This window comes from Orcinus orca, chromosome X, assembly GCF_937001465.1.
Source record: "Orcinus orca chromosome X, mOrcOrc1.1, whole genome shotgun sequence".
Classification (NCBI taxonomy): domain Eukaryota; kingdom Metazoa; phylum Chordata; class Mammalia; order Artiodactyla; family Delphinidae; genus Orcinus; species Orcinus orca.
The window spans coordinates 69,841,524-69,853,822 of NC_064580.1; the positions used below are offsets into that span (position 1 = coordinate 69,841,524).

Here is a 12,299-nt window from a genome sequence, read left to right on the forward strand (position 1 = left end):
TCTGTAGTATAGTCTGAAGTCTGGAAGGGTTATGCCTCCAGCTTTATTTTTTCCTTATGATTACTTTGGCAATTCTTGGTCTTTTGTGGTTCCATATAAATTTTAAGATATTTGTTCTAGTTATATGTAGAATGTCATGAGTATTTTTTTTTTTTTTTGCTGTACGTGGGCCTCTCACTGTTGTGGCCTCTCCCATTGCAGAGCACAGGCTCCGGACACGCAGGCTCAGCGGCCATGGCTCACAGGCCCAGCCGCTCCGCGGCACATGGGATCTTCCCGGACCGGGGCACGAACCCATGTCCCCTGCATCAGCAGGCGGACTCTCAACCACTGCGCCACCAGGGAAGCCCTGTCATAAGTATTTTGATAGGGATTGCATTAAATCTGTAGGTTGCTTTGGGTAGCATGGCCATTTTAACCATATTAATTCTTCCAATCCTAGAGCATGTGATGTCTTTATATTTCTTTGAATCATCTTCAATATACTTTGTCAATGTTTTACTGTTTTCAGCATACAGGTCTTTCACCTCCTTGGTTAAATTTATTCCTAGGTATTTCTTTTTCATGTGATTTTAAATGAGATTTTTGGTTTTTTACCTTCCTTTTCTGAAATTTCATTGTTAGTGTAAAAAGTGTAACAAATTCTTTATATTAACCTTGTATCCTGCAACCTTACTGAATTCATTTATTAGTTCTAATAGATTCTGTATGGAAACTTTAGGGTTTCCTATGTAAAGTATCATGTCATCTACCAATAGTGACAGTCTTACTTCTTCCTTTCAATTTAGATATATATATTTTTCCTTTTTCTTGTCTGATTGCTATGGCTAGGACTTCCAATACTATGTTGAATAGGAGTGGTAAGAGTGGGCATTCTTGCCTCATTCCTAACTTTAACGGGAAGGCTTTCAGTTTTTCACTGTTGAGTATTATGTTGGTTGTGGCTTTGTCATAAATGACTTTTATTATGTGTAGATATGGTCCCTCTATACCCATTTCAGTGAGAGTTTTTATCTAGAATGGATGTTAAATTTTGTCAAATGATTTTACTGCATCTATTGAGATGATTATGTGGCTTTTGTCTTTCCTTTTGTTAATGTGGTATATCACTTTGATTGATTTGCTTATGTTGAACCATCCTTGCAACCTTGGAATGAATCCAACTTGATCATGGTGTATGGTATTTTTTATGTATTGTTTTTGATGTACGATTCTGTTTCCTAATATTTTGTTGAGGATTGTTGCATCTATATTCATTAAAAATAGATGTTGGCCTGTAATTTTCTGTTTTGTAGTGTCTTTTGTTTTGTTATCAGGGTTATGGTGGCTTCATAGAATGAATATGAGGGCGGTCCCTCCTCTTCAATTTTTTGTAATAGTTTGAAAAGGATAGCTATAAGTTCTTTGTATGTTTGTTAAAATTCCCCAGTGAAGCCATCCAGTCCTGTACTTTCGTTTGGAGGGAGTTTTTTTGGTTTTTTTTGATTACATATTCTATTTCACTTTTAGTGATCAGTCTGTTCAAAGTGTCTGTCTCCTCTTGACTCAGTATTGGAAAGCTTTCTGTTTCTACAAACTTGTCAACTTCTTCTGGGTTGTCCAACTTGTTGACACATAACGGCTCATAGTATTGTTTTATGATTTTTGTATTTCTGTGGTATCAGTTGTTATTTCTTTTCTTTCATTTTTTTTGAGGGTGTTTCTTCTTGATGAGCCTGGGTAGAGGTATGTTGATTTTGTTTATCTTTTCAAAAAACCATCTCTTGTTTCATTGATCTATTCTATGGTTATTTTGAACTCTATTTTATTTCATCTCTGATCTTTATTATTTCCTTCCTTCTGCTGACTTTAGGTATTTTTTGTGGGGGGGAGTACCAAATTACTTTATTTGAAGGAATGGTACTGAGGAAAGAACTTGTAGATATTTTGGTACAACTTATAGAAAAGGTAAAAGTAACCCAAATATGCAGGCACTGCATTGGTGACAAAGGAAGTCACCCCTCTTGCTATGGAAAGCCAACCTAGAGCTTAGCTCTTGTTATCAGTGTTTCCCAGGGTGTGCTTGTCAAAGAAATACTTTGCCATGCCACATTTGGTGGCCCCCATCTTATGCAAGTTGTTAACATGGTCACCTAATTCTTTGATGGATTTCACCTGCTCCTTCAGGTAATGAGTCTCAATTAAGTCACACAAATGGTGGTCATTTTTGTCAGTGTCCAGCTTGTGCAGTTCCAGTAGCGACTGATTCACACTTTTTTCCAAGTGTAGTGCACATTCCATTGCATGCAGCCCATTCTCCGAGTCATCATGGTCTGGTTTCTTGATATGCTGAAAGAAGATTTCACCACCCAGTTGGCTCTGCAGCTTCATCAGTTTCTCAGCATGTTCCCTCTCCTCAAGAGATTGGAGAAGAAAGCATTTGGTGAAGTTCTTCAAAGTCACATCATCACAGTCAAAATAGTATGACATGGACAGGAAGACGTAGGAGGTATAGAGCTCCACGTTGATCTGGCAGTTGATGGTGGCCTCTGAGTCCTGGTGGTTGTTCTGATGCACCTGCGAGGGGAACATGGTTATCATGGTGGGTGGCTGAGGAGAGGCAGTGTTGGCGGTGATGATGGTGGCTGTGCAGCACTGGAGTGGCAGCGGGGACCTTGGGGCAGTTGGAGTGTGCTGCGAGGTGGTGGCGAGAGCTAGCCCTGTTCTGTCCAAGCAATGTTGAAGTAGGAAACCGTGACAACTCTCTGTGAAGACTGTGGCTGACTTTAGGTTTTATTTGTTCTCCTTTTTCTAAGTCTTTTATGTAGTACCTTGGGTTGCTCATTTGAGATTTTTCTTGTTTTTTGATGAAGACCACTATGTATCTTTTGATGAAGACCACTAAGTATCACTATGAATTTCATACTTAGAATTGCTTTTGCTGCATCCCATGGGTTTTGTGAGGTTCTGTTTTCATTTTCATGTGTCTTGAGGTATTTTATGATTTCTTCTTTGATTCCATGGTTGTCTCATTGGATTTTCAGTAACATGCTGTTTAGTCCCTAAGTGTTTACTATTTTCCCATTTTTCTTAGAGTGGTTGATTTCTGGTTTCATATCACTGTGGTCAGAAAAGATACGTGAAGTAATTTCTATCCTCATAAATTTGTTAGAGGCTTGTTTTCTGACCTACTCTGTGGTGCATCCAAGAAAACATCCCATGCATACTTGAAAAGAATGTGCATTCTGTTCTTTTTGGATGTAGTGCCCTATAGATATCCATTAAGTTCAACTGGTCTATTGTGTCATTTAGAACCTCTGTCACCTTATTGATTTTCTGTCTGGATGATCTGTCCAATGATGTCAATGGGATGATAAAGATTCCTACTATTATTGAATTATTGTCCATATCTCCTTTATTTATTTATTTATTTATTTATTTATTTATTTATTTATTTATTTATTTTTGGTTATCCTTTTAAATTATTTTTTTAACATTTTTATTGGAGTATAATTGCTTTACAATGGTGTGTTAGTTTCTGCTTTACAACAAAGTGAATCAGCTATACATATACATATATCCCCATATCTCCTCTCTTTTGTGTCTCCCTCCCACCCTCCCTATCCCACCCCTCTAGGTGGTCAGAAAGCACCAAGCTGATCTCCCTGTTCTATGTGTCTGCTTTCCACTAGCTATCTATTTTACATTTGGTAGTGTATATATGTCCATGCTACTCTCTCACTTCATCCCAGCTTACACTTCCCCCTCTCCATGTCCTCAAGTCCATTCTCTACATCTACGTCTTTATTACTGTTCTGCCCCTAGGTTCTTCAGAAACATTTTTTTTTTACATTCCATATATATGTGTTAGCATACGGTATTTGTTTTCTCTTTCTGACTTATTTCACTCTGTATGACATACTCTAGGTCCATCCACCTCTCTACAAATGATTCAATTTTGTTTCTTTTTATGACTGAGTAATATTCCATTGTATATATGTGCCATATCTTCTTTATCCATTCATCTGTTGATGGACACTTAGGTTACTTCCATGTCCTGGCTATTGTAAATAGAGTTGTAATGAACATTGTGGTACATGACTCATTTGAAATATGGTTTTCTCAGGGTATATGTCCAGTAGTGGGATTGCTGGGTCATATGGTAGTTCTACTGCTTGTTCTTTAAGGAACCTGCATACTGTTCTCCATAGCGGCTGTACCAATTTACATTCCCACAAACAGTGCAAGAGGGTTCCCTTTTTCCACACTCTCTCCAGCATTTATAGTTTGTAGATTTTTTGATGATGGCCATTCAGACTGGTGTGAGGTGATACCTCATTGTGGTTTGGATTTGCATTTCTCTAATGATTAGTGATGTTGAGCATCCTTTCATGGGTTTGTTGGCCATCTGTATGTCTTCTTTGGAGAAATGTCTCTTTAGATTCTCTGCCCATTTTTGGATTGGGTCATTTGTTTTTTTGATATTGAGCTGCATAAGCTGCTTGTACATTTTGGAGATTAATCTTTTGTCAGTTGCTTCATTTTCAAATATTTTCTCCCATTCTGAGGGTTGTTTTTTGTCCCGTTTATGTTGTCCTTTGCTGTGCAAAAGCTTTTAAGTTTCATTAGGTTCCATTTGTTTATTTTTGGTTTTATTTCCATTTCTCTAGGAGGTGGATCAAAAAGGATCTTCCTGTGATTTATGTCATAGAGTGCTCTGCCTGTGTTTTTCTCTAGGAGTTTTATAGTCTTACATTTAGGTCTTTAATCCATTTTAAGTTCATTTTTTGTGTATGGTGTTAGGGAGTGTTTTAATTTCATTATTTTACATGTAGCTGTCCAGTTTTCCCAGCACCACTAATTGAAGAGGCTGTCTTCTCTCCATTGTATATTCTTGCCACCTTTATCAAAAATTAGGTGACCATATGTGTGTGGGTTTATCTATGAGCTTTCTCTCCTGTTCCATTGATCTATATTTCTGTTTTTGTGCCAGTACCATACTGTCTTGATGACTGTAGCTTTGTAGTATAGTCTGAAGTCTGGGAATCTGATTCCTCCAGCTCCGTTTTTCTTTCTTAAGATTGCTTCGGCTATTCTGGGTCTTTTGTGTTTCCATACAAATTGTGAAATTTTTTGTTCTGGTTCCGTGGAAAATGGCATTGGTAGTTTGATAGTGATTGAATTTGTAGATTGCTTTGGGTAGTATAGTCATTTTCAGAATGTTGATTCTTCCAATACAAGAACATGGTATATCTCTCCATCTGCTTGTATCATCTTTAATTTCTTTCATCAGTGTCTTATAATTTACTGCATACAGGTCTTTTGTCTCCTTAGGTATGTTTATTCCTAGGCGTTTTATTCTTTCTTTTTCAATGGTAAATAGTAGTGTTTCCTTAAATTCCCTTTCAGATTTTTCATCATTAGTGTATAGGAATGCAAGAAATTTCTGTGCATTAATTTTGTATCCTGCTAGTTTACCAAATTCATTGATTAACTCTAGTAGTTTTCTAGCACATCTTTAGGATTCTCTATGGATAATATCATGTCACCTGCAAACAGTGACAGTTTTAATTCTTCTTTTCTGTTCTGGATTCCTTCTATATCTTTTTCTTCTGTGATTACTATGGCTAAAACTTCCAAAACTATGTTGAATAATAATGGTGAGAGTGGGCAACCTTGTCTTGTTCCTGATCTTTTTGGAAATGTTTTCAGTTTGCACCACTGAGAATCATGTTGACTGTGTGTTTGTCATTTTTGGCCTTTATTATGTTGAGGTAAGTTCCCTCTATGCCTACTTTCTGGATAGTTTTTTATCATAAATGGGTATTGAATATTGTTGAAAGCTTTTTCTGCATCATTGAGATGATGGTGTTGTTTTTCTCTGTCAGTTTGTTAATATGGTTTATTGCATTGATTGATTTGCGTATATTGAAGAATCCTTGCATTCCTGGGATAAACCCCACTTGGTCATGGTGTGTAATCCTTTTAATGTGCTATTAGATTATTTTTGCTAGTACTTTCCTGAGGATTTTTACATGTATGTTCATCAGTGATATTGGCCTGTAGTTTTCTTTCTTTGTGACATCTTTGTCTGATTTTGGTGTCAGGGTGATGGTGGCCTTGTATAATGAGTTTGGGAGTGTTCCTCTCTCTTTTATATTTTGATAGAGTTTGAGAAGGATGGGTGTTAGTTGTTCTCTAAGTGTTTGGTAGAATTCACCTGTGAAGCCATCTGGTCCTGGGATTTTGTTTGTTGGAATATTTTTAATCACAGTCTCAATTTCAGTGCTTGTGATTGATCTGTTTATATTTTCTGTTTCTTCCTGGTTCAGTCTCAGAACTTTGTTCTTTTCTAAGAATTAGTCCATCTTTTCCAGGTTGTCCATTTTATTGGTATAGAGTTGCTTGTAGTAATCTTTCATGATCCTTTGTATTTCTTCAGTGTCAGTTGTTACATCTCCTTTTTCATTTCTAATTATATTGATTTGAGTCTTCTCCCTTTTTTTTCTTGGTAAGTCTGGTTAATGGTTTATCAATTTTGTCTTCTCAAAGAAGCAGCTTTTAGTTTTATTGATCTTTGCTTTTGTTTCCTTCATTTCTTTTTCATTTATTTCTGATCTGGTCTTTATGATTTCTTTCCTTTTGCTAAGTTTGGAGATTTTTTGCTCTTCTTTTTCTAATTGTTTTAGGTGTAAGTTTAGGTTGTTTATTTGAGCTGTTTCTTGTTTATTGAGGTAGGATTGTATTGCTATAAACTTCCCTCTTAGAACTGCTTTTGCTGCATCCCATATGTTTTTGGTTGTTGTGTCTTCATTGTCATTTGTTTCCAGGGACTTTTTGATTTCCTCTTTGATTTCTTCAGTGATCTCTTGGTTATTTAGTAGTATTGTTCAGTATTGTTCAGCCTCCATGTGTTTGTATTTTTTACAGATTTTTTTCCATAATTGATATCTAGTCTCATAGTGTTGTGGTTGGAAAAGATACTTGGTACTATTTCTTGTGTTTTTTTGTTTCTTCATTTTTAAACAAAATTCACATTTTATTTAGGTTGAAGTAAACTATACAAAATTGATTTTCTTCACCAAAAATAACAGCAATATTTTCTGTATTATTCCTAGATAAACCATAAAACACTTATTTTTGTAGGTTTTCTAGGTTTTGGTTGTAAATCAAGATGAGGCAGTATATACAGTCATGGAAAAAGGCAAAAGAAAACAGACAAATCAGTTGTTAATATCCATGGCTTGTGATCCTGTCTTGACCATGAAACAGAAGTGTTCAAAATATACCTGTCAAAAAGCTTATGAAGATCTAGGCTCAATAAAGGAATGTAAGCAGCAACAATCAGATGTGGAACAACAATGGCAGGCTCTTCCATTCAAATTTAACTATAACTTATTCCTTCAACTTCATTTGATAAAAACAAAATCTACACTGAAATCCTTGTTTGGCAAGCTCAGACGTTTGTCTCAGAGTCTGATAATTTTCTTAACGGTCCCTTACAGGTATTTAACAGCATACTTAAAACTCCTACTATTCAAAGGTCAGTCATGAGTTTCATTGTAATGTTTTATAAAATGTATTCCTTCCTCCTGTACCTCCTCAAAATTTATTTCTTCAAAGAACTGATAACTCACTCTCTGACAGTTGGATCCACAGTGATTAATGTTATGTCTAAAATGACTTAACTTATACAGTTCCAAAATGCCATTAGCAGAGATCACAGAGCGTAATATGGTACTTTCAATGCTATCTTCTGAAAGAACAGTTAGGTCTCCAAAGCATGGGACTTCAAATGGGTCATTTAGACAGGCAGATTATCAATGACTAATGTCTCAATGGGAAGCCTACAGGTCAAGATATTCAGTGATTAAGTGGCCTACGTACCCCTTACAACTTTTCTGTAAGATATTTTCAAATTTCTTACAGATTTTTTTCAAATATCAAATATAAGAGAACGCCTATTTTAAAAGTCTCTTAGGTATTTTCAATGGTTTCTGAATTACCTGTAGGAAGCTCTGACTTACTTGTATATAGTTTTATATATGTATCCACCATTAAATCCAAATGTTGTTTTATATCAAATTTTATGTTAAGGAAAGCTAAGTTACTTGACCTTTGGTCTGTCAAAGTATTCCTCGGGTATGCTTTGAGACACTTTTGCCCATTTTCATAGCGTTGGTTCTCAACCTTCATCAGAGGAAGAATACATAGGACCTTCAGCAATGCATAAACATTAGGAAAAATCTTGATGTCTGGCAGATGAAGGGCTTCATAAAATAGTGGATGGAAGTTCTATATCTTTCCCTCTGTGTTTCCACTTGATTCCGCAACAATGCAGCTCAGCAGAGCATGTGTCAGGATTAGGTAAATCACTGTTGTACATGTCAGCATGATGCTCCTCTGACGTATTGAATTTGAGCTGTTCCATGACAGAGAGTATCAGAGATAAGCATTTAAGAGCTCTGAGGTGCTGTTCTGAGGATATACCTTTCAGTTCCTGAATAATGTGTTCCACTGTTGGAACACTTAGAGTTTCTTTTTTGGTGTTGTTGTTGTTGTTGTTGTTTTTAAACATCTTTATTGGGGTATAATTGCTTTACAATGGTGTGTTAGTTTCTGCTTTATAACAAAGTGAATCAGTCATACATAAGCATATGTTCCCATATGTCTTCCCTCTTGCATCTCCCTCCCTCCCACCCTCCCTATCCCACCCCTCTAGGCTGTCACAAAGCACCGAGCCAATATCCCTGTGCCATGCGGCTGCTTCCCACTAGCTATCTACCTTACTACGTTTGTTAGTGTGTATATGTCCATGACTCTCTCTCGCCCTGTCACAGTTCACACTTCCCCCTCCTCATAACCTCAAGTCCGTTCTCTAGGAGGTCTGCGTCTTTATTACTGCCTTACCCCTAGGTTCTTCATGACATTTTTTTCTTAAATTTCATATATATGTGTCAGCATACGGTATTTGTCTTTTTCTTTCTGACTTACTTCACTCTGTACGACAGACTCTAGTTCTATCCACCTCATTACAAATAACTCAATTTCGTTTCTTTTTATGGCTGAGTAATATTCCATTGTATATATGTGCCACATCTTCTTTATCCATTCATCCGATGATGGGCACTTAGGTTGTTTCCATCTCTGGGCTATTGTAAATAGAGCTGCAATGAACATTTTGGTACATGACTCTTTTTGAATTTTGGTTTTCTCAGGGTATATGCCCAGTAGTGGGATTGCTGGGTCATATGGTAGTTCTATTTGCAGTTTTTTAAGGAACCTCCATACTGTTCTCCATAGTGACTGAACCAATTCACATTCCCACCAGCAGTGCAAGAGTGTTCCCTTTTCTCCACACCCTCTCCAGCATTTATTGTTTCTAGATTTTTTGATGATGGCCATTCTGACTGGTGTGAGATGATATCTCATTGTACTTTTGATTTGCATTTCTCTAATGATTAATGATGTTGAGCATTCTTTCATGTGTTTGTTGGCAGTCTGTATATCTTCTTTGGAGAAATGTCTATTTAGGTCTTCTGCCCATTTTTGGATTGGGTTGTTTGTTTTTTTGTTATTGAGCTGCATGAGCTGCTTGTAAGTTTTGGAGATTAATCCTTTGTTGGTTGCTTCATTTGCAAATATTTTCTCCCATTCTGAGGGTTGTCTTTTGGTCTTGTTTATGGTTTCCTTTGCTGTGCAAAAGTTTGAAGTTTCATTAGGTCCCATTTGTTTATTTTTGTTTTTATTACCATTTCTCTAGGAGGTGGGTCAGAAAGGATCTTGCTGTGATTGATGTCATAGAGTGTTCTGCCTATGTTTTCCTCTAAGAGTTTGATAGTTTCTGGCCTTACATTTAGGTCTTTAATCCATTTTGAGCTTATTTTTGTGTATGATGTTAGGGAGTGATCTAATCTCATAATTTTACATGTATCTGTCCAGTTTTCCCAGCACCACTTATTGAAGAGGCTGTCCTTTCTCCACTGTACATTCCTGCCACCTTTATCAAAGATAAGGTGTCCATATGTGCATGGGTTTATCTCTGGGCTTTCTATCCTGTTCCATTGATCTATCTTTCTGTTTTTGTGCCAATACCATACTGTCTTGATAACTGTAGCTTTGTAGTATAGTCTGAAGTCAGGGAACCTGATTCCTCCAGTTCCTTTTTTCGTTCTCAAGATTGCTTTGGCTATTCGGGGTCTTTTGTGTTTCCATTAGAGTTTCTTTATAGTAACTCTCAGAGGTTAGCTGAGATTCCAGGTTACTGTGTGGAGCCCTGTGAAATTTCCCTGGGAATTTCATCTGAATATCAAGTTTGGTTGCCAAATGTGTGGCTTCCTCAAACCAAAATTCATGATAAACTTCGATATTTTCCATCACTTCATTTAGTGAATGCAGCACTGCAGTCAAACTACTGGCTGCAAAGAAGACATCAGAAGTTTGCCCCTGAAGATTTTTCTCAAACTCTCTTGTAAAAGATAGAACATTTTTAAAACCAACAGTGGTAATGATTAAATCAAAATCTGTTACCACACTACAGAGTACAAATGGTCGGCCAGCTATACAGTTATTCCATCTAACATGTGTCATTATTTATACCATCTAAACATAAAACAAGTGCTTGTAGGAGGTCCACTAAGATTTCAAAAGCATCATGCCTGCCTGTCCACTAGAAATGGCAAATTTCCTTCAGTACTTTGCCCCTTTCTTCACTGTTTTGAAATAGGACAGAAATTACATTGTCAAGCTCTAAAAGCAGTTGTGGTGATTGATGGAGAAAACAACAAACTTCCTCAATTGTTCCTAATGCGACAGATACTCTCATAACAGACACTGATAATTCCAACAACATATTTAAGGCACAGGAAGAGCAGAGTGTGTAGATAGCTTGGGGATACTTCTCTAAAAGTCTAGAAGCAACAACTTTCATTTTGGAAGAAAATCCACTGAACACAATCTAAGCCTGGCCACGACAGTACTCCATGTTTAATCTCCACTTCTCAGTTATTGTAGTGTGAAATTTCACGGCCAAAATTTCTGCATCAGCTTCATAAGGCAGGAAGCCCACAAATTCCTCTCTCAGGTAGTGAGCTTCATCAACAAACCTCACCAACAAAGGCAGGTGCTCTTCCCCTGCTATGTCCGCCACGTCGTCAGTGACGATGGAAAAGAAGTGAGAGTCTCTCACTTACCTGAGAGTTTCTTCCCAAATGCAGCTCTCACAGATCTCTAGCATCTGTTTCTGCTGTGTTTTCGAACAGAACAATGTGTTCACTCCTGTTGATTCAAAGCGCTTTCTCAGGTCCTCTTCACCAGAATTGATCTGGCACTCCAGCAGTGCTTGAAAGTTATCAGGAGTAAAGAGACCTTCTGGGACTTCAGAAGCTTCAAGTCCATCCAGAGGTATGTTCTGTTTTCCCATAAGAATCAAAATTTCAAATAAAGATTTTAAGTATTCTTTGTTTTCCTTCTCTTCAAGGGTTAAAGGTAAAATGTCTTCATCCTGCTCTTCACCCCCTTCGTCTGCATTGCTGTTGTTTATTTCCTTATGTTTTGGTTCCTCTTCAGAAGTTTCATCAATTTTTTTCTGTTTCAGTGTCCTGATTTGATCTTAACTCAATTCTTTTATTCATTTTCTGTGTCTACCGTGTGGATTTTTCAAATGGCTGGTAAGATCAAATATTGTTGGTATCGCATTATCTCAAAGAACTCTCCTATAAGGACTAGTTCTACAGATCACAGAAGTCTCAAACTGTTTGTCACAATATTGATAATGTTTATTTAGTTGATCAGGTGTTTTATCTTTGAAGTCTGCTCTCCTACAATTCTCCACCCACTTCAGGCATCTGGCTGGATCCTGTGGGAACCTGAAAAAGGCCAGGTCAAACTGTGTGCTCTTCTGTATGCTGTTGGGGGCCACACAGAAGATCAGCATCATCATCTGCCCGCTGGCCAGCCCAACCCTCCCCTCCCCACCTCCTCAGGGAAGCCCGCCTGCCTGTCGGGGCCACGGAACTTGATACGATTTCAATTATCTAAAATTTACCAAGGCTGGATTTGTGACCTAAGATACGATCTATCCTGGAGAATGTTCCATGAGGACTTGAGAAGAATGTGTATTCTGTTGTTTTTGGATAGAATGTCCTATAAAAATCAATTAAATCCATCTTGTTTAAGGTATCATTTAAAGCTTGTGTTTCCTTTTTTATTTTCATTTTGGATGATTTGTCCATGGGTGAAAGTGGGGTGTTAAAGCCGCCTACTATGATTGAGTTACTGTCGATTTCCCCTTTTATGGCTGTTAACATTTGCCTTATGTT

The 12,299-nt window shown here is 37.3% G+C and overlaps 2 pseudogenes; both read right to left on the reverse strand.

The window, feature by feature from the left end:
- Window positions 1–2,028: 2,028 nt before the first annotated feature.
- LOC101289743 (ferritin heavy chain-like) lies at window positions 2,029–7,357 on the reverse strand (annotated as a pseudogene).
- Window positions 7,358–7,833: 476 nt separating this feature from the next.
- Window positions 7,834–11,914, reverse strand: LOC101289506 (52 kDa repressor of the inhibitor of the protein kinase-like; annotated as a pseudogene).
- Between the last annotated feature and the right edge of the window lie 385 nt (window positions 11,915–12,299).